This window comes from Microchirus variegatus (assembly GCF_963457635.1).
Source record: "Microchirus variegatus genome assembly, chromosome: 8".
NCBI classification, from domain to species: Eukaryota; Metazoa; Chordata; class Actinopteri; order Pleuronectiformes; family Soleidae; genus Microchirus; species Microchirus variegatus.
In genome coordinates, this window is record NC_139809.1 from 29,569,336 (window position 1) to 29,585,014 (window position 15,679).

Sequence of the window (15,679 nt, forward strand, 5' to 3'; positions counted from 1 at the left end):
TCCAAAAAAAAATCTGCCATGACTGACAAAAAGGCAGTAATTGACAATGTTGTGATGATTGTGAAAATCAGAGTGTCATCAGCGTAACGGAAAAGTGTGGCACAACATCTCATGTTTTTGTCGTCCGCCTACAGTCCAAGTACAGCAGATTAAACTCGCCATGTTGACCTTCCGCGCTCGTTGCTACGTCACAATGAGACATTCCTGGAATTGTCGTCTCGCGGAGCTACGCTTTGTCGCAAAAAAAAAAACGCGAGATTGCAGGCCAAGGCGATCGTATCCAGAAGAGCGGAAGTCTGCGAAGCGTTCTATTCTTGGCTGCACAGTGCAGCACAGAGTTCTACACACACTTCCAGCCTCAGAGGATAATTCATATGTGCCGGCTAGAGTCGCCTTTCCAAATGCTAACTGCTGTTAGCTGCAGTAGTTTCCTGTGTCTCATTTGCATATTTAAAGAGACAGGCGCTCATAAGCGAGCGTTTTGAACAGGGCTGTTTTGTTCAGGGTGATTAAACTGCTGTGGTGCTTCATCCTTAAGGTGTTTTGACCAAATCGTGTCACAGACATGTTCGTTAGGACACCAGGGAACGAGGTTAGCTTGTAGAAATTGGCTATAATACGAGTCCTTTTAAAAGCATTTAATGAAATTTTCAAAATAAAAGTCAAATCGCAGTTTATCCAGAGCCTTTTCAAATGTCAAATAGTGCTAAATGCTGACACAACTACTGATGGTACCTGCTCGAGCTGGGAGCATAGCTGGAAGAGACGGTTTACATTCCCAGGACTTTCCTTTTACGAAAAGCCGTTTCCTACTCCGTTCCTCGACCTGGAACAAAAGTCTCAAGCTGTTTTTAAAAATTATTTTAGAGGCCATCTTTGGGAAGTTGCTCCTGCTCCTATTGTATTGTATTGCTGTTGTGATTGTCCTTGACAGGTCTCTCTTGAAAACGAGATGGTTAAATAATAATACTAATAACAAAAAGAGTAAACTCACGTGGATAAATGCAGGAAGTCACAGGTGTTCAGTGATGCAACAACAGAGGTGAAGATAATCAACAGACGAGAGAATAACGAGACGCGAGCGCTGGATACAAAACTAAACAGGAAGTGAATTCAAGTCAATGAAATACTAAAACACAAAAAAACTCAAATAAAAGCCAAAATAAATCATATATAACCATGTTTAAGCCCCACGTCATTTGCATAAACATATTCACACTTTAATGTAGAGACATAAGAGAGAAACTTAGAGTCATTTTAAACCCTTAATCCTTCTTATATGAGAAGTTTTATCATGTTATTTTACTTTATATACTATATATACGTATGTGTGTGTGTATATATACGTGTATATATATGCACATGTGTATGTATTTATACATGTATGTATGTATTTAAACATATATACATAAACATATATATATATATACATACATACATACACACACATATACATAAATACACATATACACACACACGTGTGTATATGTGTATTTACGTATATGTGTGTGTATTTATATGTGTACATATATGTACATGTGTATGTATTTATACATGTATGTATGTATGTATGTATTTAAACATATATACATAAACATATATATATATACTTACATACATATATATATATAGCTACATACACACACACACACACACACATATATATAAACATACATAGTAAATAAAGTAAAATAACATGATAAAACTTATCATATACGAAGTTATAAGTGTTTAAAATGACTCTAAGTAACTCTCCTATTAAAACATGTTTCTACATTAGTGTGAATATGTTTATGCTAATGACGTTGGGTCTTAAATATGTTTATAAAGTCAAATCATCATTAACTCTCTTTCCATTCAAACACACTGTACTTCTCCAATCTTTTTTTTTTCCAACAGTGATTTAAAATTTTATTGAGTGTTTTTTTTATTATGCTTTTATATATGGAATATAAAATTTAACAGCTCCACTGAACGTAGCATCTATCAGGGTTAATGCGCCTGAAAGTAAAGAATAAAGCTTTTGTTTTTAACGACCTACAGTAAAAAAAAAAAAAAAACAGTCCAGAGACTGTGATCATAAACACTTTTCAAGATTCCTGATGAAATTCACCCAATATGAGAATCTGAGACCGACTCACTCCACTTTATTTATTCAGGGGGGTTTTATTATGATTTTTTTTTCCCACTGTATTTATTTGTGTTATGTAAATTTCTGTGGTCGTGCTGGTGAATTTGATGATTTAATAAAACACGCACTTGGCTGAAGTTTGTGTTTCTCCGAGTACTTTCTCTTTGTTGTGATTAATGCACAACACCCGTGGGCACACAATGAAGTATTCCTTATATTGTGTCGTACAGAGTGTGCTGCTTTGTTCTTTAATGTAAAAACGGAATTACTTTATTTATGTAGCACTTTTCAACGAGAAGGTTGAAAAGTGCTTTGCAAACATAACAATGGAATAAAAGAAGTCGTGGAAATTCATAAATATTTGCCCCAAACCTCTGAGCAGTAATTTAAATATGATAAAAACCAGTGAACATAACAGAATGTGATGTGATTTGTGATCTAAAGTTCACTGTGTGCATGTTTTATATGAGCTTGTTTTATCACATTTTATTTTACAATGACCTTGTTTTTACTTTTACTTCAAGTTCAAAGCATAATCTAAACCACTAATCCAGCTGTAAACCAGTGTATATGTGTCATTTTGTTGTTGTTTTTTTTGATCCAGGTGCAAATCATCACAGTATAATGTAAAATATAGAAATTATACATACAAATAGTTATCGCCCTCACTCAGCTCTCAGCCCACTCCTTTGGCATATTTCTAAATTATGCTCTGGGTGGAGTTAAACCAGGGGGTAACTTGTGTGGGTCACTTCTGTTGTCGGTTACTTTCGTTGTGGCATTTGTGTTTGTGTTGTGGATTTTGTGTTTGTTTTGTGGTGTTTGTGTTGTGGCGTTTGTGTTTGTGTTGTGGCGTTTGTGTTGTGGCGTTTGTGTTGTGGCTTTTGTATTTGTGTTGTGGCGTTTGTGTTGTGGCGTTTGTATTTTTGTTGTGGCATTTGTGTTTGTGTTGTGGCTTTTGTATTTGTGTTGTGGCATTTGTGTTTGTGTTGTGGCGTTTGTATTTGTGTTGTGGCATTTGTGTTTGTGTTGTGGCGTTTGTATTTGTGTTGTGGCATTTGTATTTGTGTTGTGGCTTTTGTGTTTGAGTTGTGGCGTTTGTTTGTGTTGTGGCGTTTGTATTTGTGTTGTGGCATTTGTATTTGAGTTGTGGCTTTTTGTGTTGTGGCGTTTGTGTTTGTGTTGTGGCATTTGGGTTTGTTTTGTGGCATTTGTGTTTGTGTTGTGGCTTTTGTGTTTGTGTTGTGGCTTTTATATTTGTATTGTGGCGTTTGTGTTGTGGAGTTTGTGTTGTGGCATTTGTGTTTGTGTTGTGGCTTTTGTATTTGTGGTGTGGCGTTTGTGTTGTGCCGTTTGTATTTGTGTTGTGGCGTTTGTGTTTGTTTTGAGGCGTTTGTGTTGTGGTGTTTGTGTTGTGGCGTTTGTGTTGTGGCGTTTGTATTTGTGTTGTGGCTTTTGTATCTGGGTTGTGGCATTTGTGTTGTGGCATTTGTGTTTGTGTTGTGGCATTTGTGTTTGTGTTGTGGCATTTGTGTTTGTGTTGTGGCATTTGTGTTTGTGTTGAGGCGTTTGTGTTGTGGTGTTTATGTTGTGGCGTTTGTGTTGTGGCGTTTGTGTTGTGGCGTTTGTATTTGTGTTGTGGCTTTTGTATTTGGGTTGTGGCGTTTGTGTTGTGGCGTGTGTATTGTAAAATACATTTTTGAAGTGGGTTAGGGTTAGATTCAAGTCGATTCAGAATTGTGGACGATTAGTATCGCGATTCTTATGTGAATTGATTTTCTCCCCACCCTTATGTCTAACCGCCTTTTCTTTAATTTGATTCACCCTTCATTTATCCAGGAAGGTTAAAATTCCAGCGAGTCCTGGTCAAAATAGTAGAAATACTTACAGAGAGGTGGTGAGGGTTAGCGTCAGAGGCAGCATGCAAAACGAGGACACTGGGAGGTTCTGGAAGTTCTTTCACTGGCAAGAAAAAACACCAACAACAAGCTTAAGAAGAATATGTGCTGACGAGGAGATTGAGAGCAGGTGTGCACCCAACCTCCCAACCCACAGGTGAGGTGATTGTACACAGGGGCGGAGACACAGGGGCGGAGACACGGGCGGAGCATGACAAAGATCCTTAATCCGAACCCCTTAAAAAGCCTACGTAAAACAACAACATAAATACAACATCTTAATGTTTTAAGACTCTTTTTGTGACCTATGGCATTTTGTTATTTCCCGATTGGAAACAATTAATGTTGAACAATTGGATCTGAAGCCGTATTTAATGGGGCTGAACGATATGATTCGCGATATATCAGAGGGAACGGAAATCTTGACATCGTGATTCTCGTTTTCATTCGAAAAACATATTTAAAATGATTTACTGTGTGATATTTGTGCAGATCTGTGCAATCTGTACAAAGATGTCCCCTGCAGTCTGAAGAATATGATCTGTATATATCAAGAAAATTATTCATCTAAAATTATATTTTGACACACATTTTGTGTCAAATTTGACATTTTTGACACACATTTTGGCTGCGATTTTGATTAAAATTTGATTAATTGTTCAGCCCTAGTATTTATTGCCAAAAATGTATTGATGTGTGTCTAAGAATCTGTCTAATCTGCTAATTCAACTGTTCTTAAAGAATTCTGGAGAATCATGGAAGCAGAGAAACAGAAATAAATAAGAAATAATAATAATAATAATAATAATGCATTATATTTAAAGGCACCTTTCAAGACACTCAAAGTCGCCTTGACTTGCATGTACATGCAAGTGAAATGATGCCTGTTATGTTATATTACATCACATTACAAACACAGAATGTGCAGAGACTTCTAAACGAATCATCTATTCACTTGTTTATTGAGGTGATTTCATTAGGACAGTGCACATGAATCAGCAAATCAGCAGAAAGCATCGATGTAAATATGACACAAATTCACTCATTTGCTAAATTACATCCGTCGTCCTGAGGCAGGAACCACATAATCAAACATTTACTAAGTAAACATGTTTTTTTTATCATCGCCCAAATTAGAATTTCCAACTTGCGCTTGGACATAGAATAAAAGAACATATGCACTCACGCAGGAGCCTCACATATTAAATATGTTTGCACTGAGTGGGTTCACTTTATGGCTGATAAAGGCAGACGGAGATCATGTAATATTGATGGCAGATTTCCATGGTGTGTGCTACTTGTTTTCTGAATAAAAAAGCTACAGCGAGCTTAAATAAACACATAAATAACTAAGAAAATGTTTCCTAAACCTTTAATGAGACAAAGATTATTTGGTTTTGTCATCGGCCGCATGTATTTTTATCCCCGTCGTCTAATATTTACACGACGCGCGGTTTTACTCGGCGTTTAGTGAACCGAGTCGCGTATTAGTCACCAGCAGCCCAACATTAATGCTTATTAAAAATAAAACATGGTAAAATATTTCCCGCTCTGCTGGATTTAATCCCATTAAACTCTTAATTTGTGCCTTATGAAGTGATATAATTACATAACTAGTAAAAAAAAACAGCACGTTCTTCGTGTGAACACTGTGGAGAACTTTTATTTAGCGCTGAGATGTTTTTAGTTTAATGGTGAATGAAGAAAAGTGAGCACACATAAGTAATTAATTGTACCTCAGAACAGCAGGAACCATTTTCAAGGAACTAAAAAGTTCCCACCGACCGCCGTTGTCTGTGTTTCTGCTGAAGAATTAGACAAAGGGAACATTAGACAGATTATCATCATGAAAACAAGCCGTTTACAATCCAACAAACAAACAACAAATAATCGATTAAACACTAGAGAATATACAAACATACTTACATAAAAACGCCACAAATAAACATGTTGCACAATAAAAACAGGTAAAATTCGTTCCACTCCCTTACACCAGGTGGCGGTAATGCAAATTGTCAATACATAATCAGTGCCACTATTTTTTTTATCTTAAAATCTATTACATTGACTTAAATGTGAATATTTTAAATGATCATTTCCACATTTGACTGAAAATAATTGTTAGTTACAGCTCTAATATTTACGTTCATATATCTTGCTAGCTAGTTTATAGCTATCTATCTAGCTGTATAGCAATCTAGCTAGAAAGCTAAAGCAGCTAAACCATCGTGACATTGACTGACTCTGTTATGTATTCTTTACAAAACCCTTAGTCTATCTATCTATCTAGTTTAGTGTTAGCTAAAGGTTAGCTAAAAGTTGCCAAAAGATAGTTTAGAGTTAGCTAAAAGGTGACATATCTATCTATCTATCTATCTATCTATCTATCTATCTATCTATCTATCTATCTATCTATCTATCTATCTATCTATCTATCTATCTATCTATCTATCTATCTATCTATCAGCTAGCTCGATCTAGCTAGCGACTAACTAAAGCTAACCATGATGTTCTGGACTGACCATTTTAGTTAGTTTGCTAATGTGTCATTTGTGCTTTTATTTTGCCTCATGACTCCATAAAACGTGTCACTTATTAAATCCTAAATGACTGAACAGTAGATTCAGTCTGGGCGCCGAGCGTTTCTGTTTTGCTTTAGCCAAATGCTATATGCCATTTTACAAATACACAAACATACATAAAAAGTCCTTTTCTTGAATATTTTAGAAATCCTTTGTCAAGCAGCGACGTTATAAGGACTATCTTAGAAAGTTAAAGCCTCATTTTTATGGGTTTTTCCTGTGAATCTAATGGTCCAATTTTTCGCCGCATATTTCACATCCGACGCCGACCTCTCTGTGCACTTGGCTGTCACGCTCTGCCACCACTAGACCCACCAGTGTCCTGTCAACAGAATGTAATCAGTTTGAGAAAATGAGATTACAGACCCGCACTTTCCATATCTGATTTGATTATTTCAACACAAGTGCTGGATGTGACGACAGGCAATAATTCACTTAATGTTCAGCCGGCACTTCAAAAAAAACGCCTATAAATAGCCGGAAAACATATGTTAATTAATCTTATGCCAGGACCGCTGGATATTAAGCAACTTATTAGGTTTGTGTCAGAACATCAGGATGCTGATACATCAATAATAACAAGATGGGAAGCGATGCCGCTGTGTGCCGTGGCCCGGGGTCAGCTGGAGTGAGGCCGCAGCAGTTTGAAGGCTGCAACCTAGCAACGGTCAAAAGAGTCATGATCGGGAGCAGCTGCTGTGACTTGCTTTTCAAAAAATACTCTGAAATCAGTTTTTTATTTACACAACATCTTTGAAGAGTATGTTGAAATAAACATGATTTCATGCAACCCCCTTGCAAAAAAAGGATGGCGTGCAACCTTTGTTTTAACTTGTTTTTTTTTTTACTGTCACCATCCATTATGAATGTTAATTGTGAACCTGAATGTGCGGTGTTTTCCGCTATCGCTGCCCCCTCTGGGATAATAAATAAAGAAACATTTTGAACTTTTGAGGTTGGCGCCAAGGGCACCTCCAGAACATCAACTGCAAGAATATCATCGGGCAGGGAAAATGGCCAAGAGATCAGACTAAATAAGGTTTTGCTTGGTGCCCACGCGTCAGCAGGTGAGGTAAATTGACAGTTATGGAGACCACATCTGATAAATGCACCCCCAGGAGGCCAGAAGAGGCAGTATATGGACAAAAGTATGTCTCTGGACCCCTTATCCCCAATGAAGGACAATCTTAACGCCTCACCAAAGATATGGGTTTGACTTTGAGTTTGGTTTGGAAGAACTTGACATCCTGTCCTGACCCTTAATCCCATGATCGAGCAACTTTGGGATGAACTGGAACAGATTGATCGTGAGCCAGACCTTCTCTTGCCCAACATCAGTGTCTCTGGCCTAATAAATGCTCTACAGAATTATTGGACATAAATTGACCATAGAGACACTTCAACAGGTTGGGGGAAGTCTTCTAAGAAGAGGGGAAGCTGTTGTAGTTGCAGATGGTCAATACTTTTTGTGGAACAATAGCCTAGATTTCTAGATTTTTAGGAGTCTGAAGGAGGTGTGGAAGTCTTAAAAGGTTTTATAAGGGTTAACCCTAATGGGGTTAACCCTTAGTTAAGGGCTAACCCTAACCCTAAAACTACGTAAACAGTACAGTAGAAAGACTACACCAGTGCTCAAATGGATTCAGATTTTTCAGCAAATGACTAAAAAAAGAGGTGGTAGAAGAAAAAACTATAATCACAAAATGCTTACACTGGATTTTTTTCCCCCCTGCAATAAATACTGTAAATCTCGATGTGAGGACAAGAAACATTGTGGACACTACATTTAAGTGCTAATTAAAGCCTCGGTAATGATGATTTCACTGCCTACAGGAATGGGGGGAAAAAAGAGCCTCACATTTTGGCCAAATGCACCTCACCGGACGATCCATCACTGAACAGCCATAAACAAACAAACCCAGGAACAACCGCCACCAAACTACGCTTCTATACTACACACAACTCTGCTGCGTTCTCTTTTATGTCTTGGAAAGGATGCATTTTCTGGAGGAAAAAAAATGAGGTCACTTATTTAAATGTCTACTTTAAATCCCTTGTGGTGCTTTTTGGCAGAAATCGGGACATAACGGTGATGACGGCAATAAAGAGACGTTCCGCCTGTAAAGTCGAATGATCTTGAAAGAGGGACGTCCTGTCCTGCGATTGGTCAGACGCTCCTGGATTTCCGATTTCGAATCCCTTGATTAACATTATTCGGAAAGGTTTTCATGACTTTCTTGATCCAACTTGTCATAGATGGTCCAAGATGATGCGGTTACAAAAAAAAGATGCTGAGCTGTCATGCCTCTCCACAGTTCAAGAGGGGAAGACGAAGCACAGAATCCTTTTTGGGCCATTGAAGAACTCTTCAATGCCAGAAATGCTTGACCGTTGATGTGAACTCCGCTCTTATCTCCTGAAGCCCTCTACAGCCAGAGAACATTCTGTCTTTGGGAGTGAGTGTGGAGAGAGCCGCCTTTACAGAAGAGCCACTTGTTACCCGTTGTTACTCGTAAGAGTTCGGGGGCGTCCTGAACTTGCGATTGTCCAAAGAATTGCAAGGGTTGAATCTCTCAGGTGAGTCTGCAGAGCTTCCTGAAAGCTCTTGGTCTGAGTCCCGACCGTATGTTCTCCAAGAACATTTGTTCTGTCGTATCTCACGACCTCACTCGTATTTGTCTTCCCTTAATTAGTCATGATGGGCACGAAAACACAATACCCTACCCTAAAACTAACCATACTGTTTACTGTACGTGACTTTTGTTTATATTTAAGATGCCGTGATCCATGATACAACACCAGCACGACTCGACTCCACGCGGTTCGGAATCAGTCACGTTGTTTTCGATAACTTCATAGTACCTCCTCAACGTGGGAGGAGGGTGTTTTAGTTCTATATCACACAAACAAACGAGTGACTTGTAAATTCAGTTGTTTTCGGTGTAACTGAATCATTAGAATCGGTTCATTACAGAATCGTTCAGCACTTCCCGCATAACTGCAGCACAGACTCTGTCTGAAACAGTCGCTGAACTGAAATGCCATCGAAACGGGCCGTGATTCGGCTCACGGTCGCTGGCTTTTGGCAATGCTCTCGATAAATACACCTCTGTTAAACATTTTAGACATTTTCTTTGCTAAATGTTGTTGATGAACACATGGATCTTTAAGTCTTTTTAACTGAGCTACAGCTCGGTATTGTTGCTAAGGCTGATTCTGTCACAACTGATCTGAAGGACTTGGACCCAAATGCACGACTAGATGAAATAAAAAAAAACTATCTTTTATTTTGAAAATACAACAAACAAACATATATATATATATATATATATATATATATATATAATATCAGAGGGAAAACATGCTAGCAAAAACAAGGGCTTGCACAAAACCTGACAAGCCAATGGGACGGGGGTTACGTTGGTTCTCTGACAAGACAAACTGGCCAAAGACAAAGAGACGCAGGCCATATTTTGAAATGAGAGGAGAGTGAAATTTCAAAATAACACAAGAAAACCACAAGACAACAACTACACTTGGTCATGACAGATTCTGACAGTTTTGTTTGTCTGTTAACGTCCCATTTGAGCATCGTCTCAGCTCGCTTGGAAACTCGCCAGAGCAGGCACAAAATGAGCCGAGCCGAGTCGCTCTAGAAATTATAGTAGAAAAGTTACATACTAGAACTTTCATATAACAATGAGGAACATGATGGAGGGAATGTTCATGGGCAAAGACTCAGAGGGGTTTTTGTGGCATGGAGTATTTAGTAGCTTTGCCAGGGAGGACTGTGTGATATATTTACAAAAAAGCTCCTCCAGTTTTCCAAGGTTTCCGTCACGTTGCTTGGTTCCATCCAGTATGATGTTGGATCACTGTCTGGCTGAGGTGACCCGGGTGTTTTTGAAAGCCTGAAACGATCATCTACCCTGAATAAACTCTGGCTTCATACTGTGTTTTTTTTTACAGCTGCCACGACTTGATCCACATTGAAGATGAGCTCACCTTCGACTTCGAGGCATAAATAATCCAACTGCTTCATGTTCCATTAAAGTGGAGAAGGTTTTAACCAGGAAAAGCGCACTTTAGATTGTGGGATAAAAAAGTTGAACTTTAGGCACAAATTTGTTTTCTGCCGACTGTCACAATGACGGCCTTTTCTTTCTTTTCTCAACGTCTTCTCCTTCTTCTTCTTTGTGTAAATGTCCCAGGTGGTCGACAGCATCCTCTGCCTCTCTTTTCTCTCTGTGTTCACTCACTGGCTGTTTCTCAGACGGATGACATGTACAAGCAGTACATGTACGACAGAGGAAAGCAGCGAGTGAACCTCCCCAATGAGACAAAAGGAGGTCAGACAGACAGTAGAGGGCATGTGTTTGGGGTTTTTTCCCCCTCCTCCTTCTGCCTGTTTTCATGTCTTTAAATTCTACTGTACTAAGTAAAACATTCAAAATGTACTGACCTCACTTCCTTTGCAACACCATCTCCAAACTCTCACTGATCTTGAACAATCTATCCTTTAATGCTTTATTTATTTTAGTAGATTTTGTCTGATGCTGTTTGTAATGTGCCTTGAATGCATGTTTTGTCACTGTAAACTACCGTTCAATAGTTTGGAGTCACTTATACAATTTTTGTTGTGTTTTCCATTAAAAATCACACTTTTATTCATCAAAAAGAGTTGCAAAATGAATATAAAATATAGTCAAGACATTGACAAGATTAGAAATAATGATTTTTATTCAAAATAATCATTTTGCCCTTTCGTTAAAGAACCAGCAAAACTGTTTTCAGCTGTGCTAACATCATTGCACAAGGGTTTTCTAATCATCCAATAGTCTTCTAATGCCATTAGCAAACACAATGTACCATTAGAACACTGGAAATGAGCCTCTATACACCTGTGTACATATTCCATTAAAAACCAGACGTTTTAATGATGTATAGAGTGTATTTCTGATTCATTTAATGTTAAAAAAAGTGCTTTTCCTTCAAAAATAAAGACATTATAAGTGAGTCCAGGTACATGTGTTTTTATCATATAGAAAGAGACTAAATAAATACTGTTCCTGAGGGAATGGGAATACATGCTAGCATGAAACCACCTACACACACACACACCCGCACACACACACCTGCTGAACCCGACTCTGTAATGGCGTGTTTTGTGTATGTTCGTCTTTGTGTAAGAACATGTTTCCGTCTGTTTTCCCAGTGAACCTTGTATTGTTCGTGTGTCTTGTGTGTGTGAGCGTGAGTGGGTGTGTTGTTGTTGTGCAGTAAAACAAACTGAGCTCCTCTTTGCTGATTAAAATCAACAACAACAATAGCCGTTTGTTTGTTTTTTTCGTACGGTCTTTATTTAATCTTCATTTACCATATGCTGTGATCATTTATATCCACACTTTCACTTTACCTTTTTTTTTTTTACACCTCATTTAAAGCAGTATTTATATTTCATGTACTGGCACAATTAATGTTTTTGGCTCAGGATTTAAACTTAAAGATAGACTGTCTGACAGTGGTTCCCAAAGACTGGGTCGGGGCCCAAAAGAGGGTCAGGGGTGATTTTTTTTGGGGGGGGGTCAATGTCCAGCAACATCCATAAAATTAAATTAATTTAGTTAATTTATTAAACATGAATATCATGCAAATGTCTGGTTTAGTGCTGCAACTAACAGTTATTTCCATAATCGATTAATTGGTTCATAAAATGTTGAAAAATAGTCATCGGTGTTTGTCAAACAATGGAAAATGACGATGTCCACAAACCAAAAATGATCCAGTTTTAATGATTTTTGATAGTTATATTGTGCAAAAATAATCATAAAATCACAGAAACTGGTTTTATTTCTTTAGAAAAAACACAAAATAGTTGACGATTAATTTAGTACTCATTCAAAATCATAATAAGGTGTTGCAGAAATGGCAGAAAACTTTGTTTTATTCAAGTCATGTACATTATGACGCACCTTTGAAATAAAATGTAGGAAACATGACAGCTTTGATGTCCAAGATGTCAAAATCCAGCGTCTAAAAGCAGGTTTATTGACTCATCTCAAGGTTCTATGCACAGTACATGTGCGTTTTTCTCTTCTTATTTTTACTCACCCACCAGCACAGCTTTCCTTATTCTGCCAAACAAACACATTTTTGACAGAGACGCTGGTCGGTTTCATGTCGGCGTTGAGCTGCATCAGCTGTTTTAGACATGACAAAGACGCACAGCTGAGGTTAAACTCTGGTCTTCCCCCAGCTCCCTCCTCTGTCAAATCTATATTTATTTATTCAGTTATTTATGTATTTTTTTTAAACATTTTATTTTGAACAGCTCAGCTGACACTGACGTCCGTGTCTGTAGTTTGAAGTCGATGCCGCCTTCAGTCATGTGAAATAAACCTAATTTATCGTTGTGTAGAAACAGCAGCAGCTCGAAGTGATGTTTTTTGGGTTTCTGGTTCCCATCGCCACCCAATGCCAGGAAAGCGGGCTGAGACACAGGCGCTCACGTAACTAAAAGCCTCGCTACCTCGCTCTTAGACCACATTTTCCCGACCAGAAACTGAAGTTTGTAAACCTGCTCACCTCCTCCGCACCGAAGTCCATGGAGAAAACCGGCGTTTTTAGCTCATTAGAACATGACAGATGTTGGTCCACTGCTGCCTTGCCAATGGACATGAGATGAAATATAGACGACTGTTATTGGACAGGAAGTTGAGGACAGATCATGTTAGCTACGTTAGGTCAGTGGTTCGGCGAGTTGTCTTTCAAATTTCGATGTCGATGCTGCCTTCAGTCATGTGAAATAAACCTAATTTATCGTTGTGTAGAAACAGCAGCAGCTCGAAGTGATGTTTTTTGGGTTTCTGGTTCCCATCGCCACCCAATGCCAGGAAAGCGGGCTGAGACACAGGCGCTCACGTAACTAAAAGCCTCGCTACCTCGCTCTTAGACCACATTTTCCCGACCAGAAACTGAAGTTTGTAAACCTGCTCACCTCCTCCGCACCGAAGTCCATGGAGAAAACCGGCGTTTTTAGCTCATTAGAACATGACAGATGTTGGTCCACTGCTGCCTTGCCAATGGACATGAGATGAAATATAGACGACTGTTATTGGATAGGTAGTTGAGGACAGATCATGTTAGCTACGTTAGGTCAGTGGTTCGGCAAGTTGTCTTTCAAATTTCGATGTCGATGCTGCCTTCAGTCATGTGAAATAAACCTAATTTATCGCTGTATAGAAACAGCAGCAGCTCGAAGTGATGTTTTTTGGGTTTCTGGTTCCCATCGCCACCCAATGCCAGGAAAGCGGGCTGAGACACAGGCGCTCACGTAACTAAAAGCCTCGCTACCTCGCTCTTAGACCACATTTTCCCGACCGGAAACTGAAGTTTGTAAACCTGCTCACCTCCTCCGCACCGAAGTCCATGGAGAGAACCGGCGTTTTTTAGCTCATTAGAACACGACAGATGTTGGTCCACTGCTGCCTTGCCAATGGACATGAGATGAAATATAGACGACTGTTATTGGACAGGAAGTTGAGGACAGATCATGTTAGCTACGTTAGGTCAGTGGTTCGGCGAGTTGTCTTTCAAATTTCGATGTCGATGCTGCCTTCAGTCATGTGAAATAAACCTAATTTATCGTTGAAGAGAAACAGCAGCAGCTCGAAGTGATGTTTTTTGGGTTTCTGGTTCCCATCGCCACCCAATGCCAGGAAAGCGGGCTGAGACACAGGCGCTCACGTAACTAAAAGCCTTGCTACCTCGCTCTTAGACCACATTTTCCCGACTAGAAACTGAAGTTTGTAAACCTGCTCACCTCCTCCGCACCGAAGTCCATGGAGAAAACCGGCGTTTTTAGCTCATTAGAACATGACAGATGTTGGTCCACTGCTGCCTTGCCAATGGACATGAGATGAAATATAGACGACTGTTATTGGACAGGAAGTTGAGGACAGATCATGTTAGCTACGTTAGGTCAGTGGTTCGGCGAGTTGTCTTTCAAATTTCGATGTCGATGCTGCCTTCAGTCATGTGAAATAAATCTTATTTATCGTTGAAGAGAAACAGCAGCAGCTCGAAGTGATGTTTTTTGGGTTTCTGGTTCCCATCGCCACCCAATGCCAGGAAAGCGGGCTGAGACACAGGCGCTCACGTAACCAAAAGCCTCACTACCTCGCTCTTAGACCACATTTTCCTGACCAGAAACTGAAGTTTGTGAACCTGCTCACCTCCTCCGCACCGAAGTCCATGGAGAAAAAAAACGGCGTTTTTAGCTCATTAGAACACGACAGATGTTGGTCCACTGCTGCCTCGTTGGGTCGTGTTGTGTCAGTAACACATTTTGGACTCACTGACGGAGGCAGCGGTGGATCAACAACACCTGTGCGCCGTGGGGGTCGAATCAGTGATTTTCTCGATGGGATTTGGTTTGTTTGGTTTACAATGTGACACAAAAAAAACTTAAGGATGTGTATTTGCTTTGATATCCCAGAATAATCACTATTCTTATCAGAGAAACATTGGATGCACATGTTTTATATATATATATATATGTTTTTATATAAGTGTTTATTCTTGTCAGATCGCGGCGACCTTGGCCTTTTTTCTTTTTTTCAACAAGAACCACCAACATTTAATCAGTTCAAACCTTGAGTTTAACTTAACATTTATACCAAACGGGAGGTCATTTCCTCTTGGCATTCTTGATGTATTGTGTTCAAAAGAAGGCGACAGACAAAAGGGACACTAATTGTTTTATTTATAATGTTTATAAATGATAAAACAGGCTTGCAAATAGAAAAAAGAGATACGTATTCCTTTCAGTTTTCACACCAGCTCAGCTCCCAAGCTATTTTTAGACCACTGACGATTATGGGACTTGCACCAAAAACATATTTTTCATGACTTTCCTTTAGTTTATCCAACTTTATACCATAAAGCTGTCATCAAAACAATTTTATTTGGTTTTGATTTGATCATTTTGTCTCCGTCGGGCGTCTCCCCCCCCCCCCCTCTTAAAAAAGATGAACTTTGGTGATCTCACCTCTTAAATGTCAGGGCGT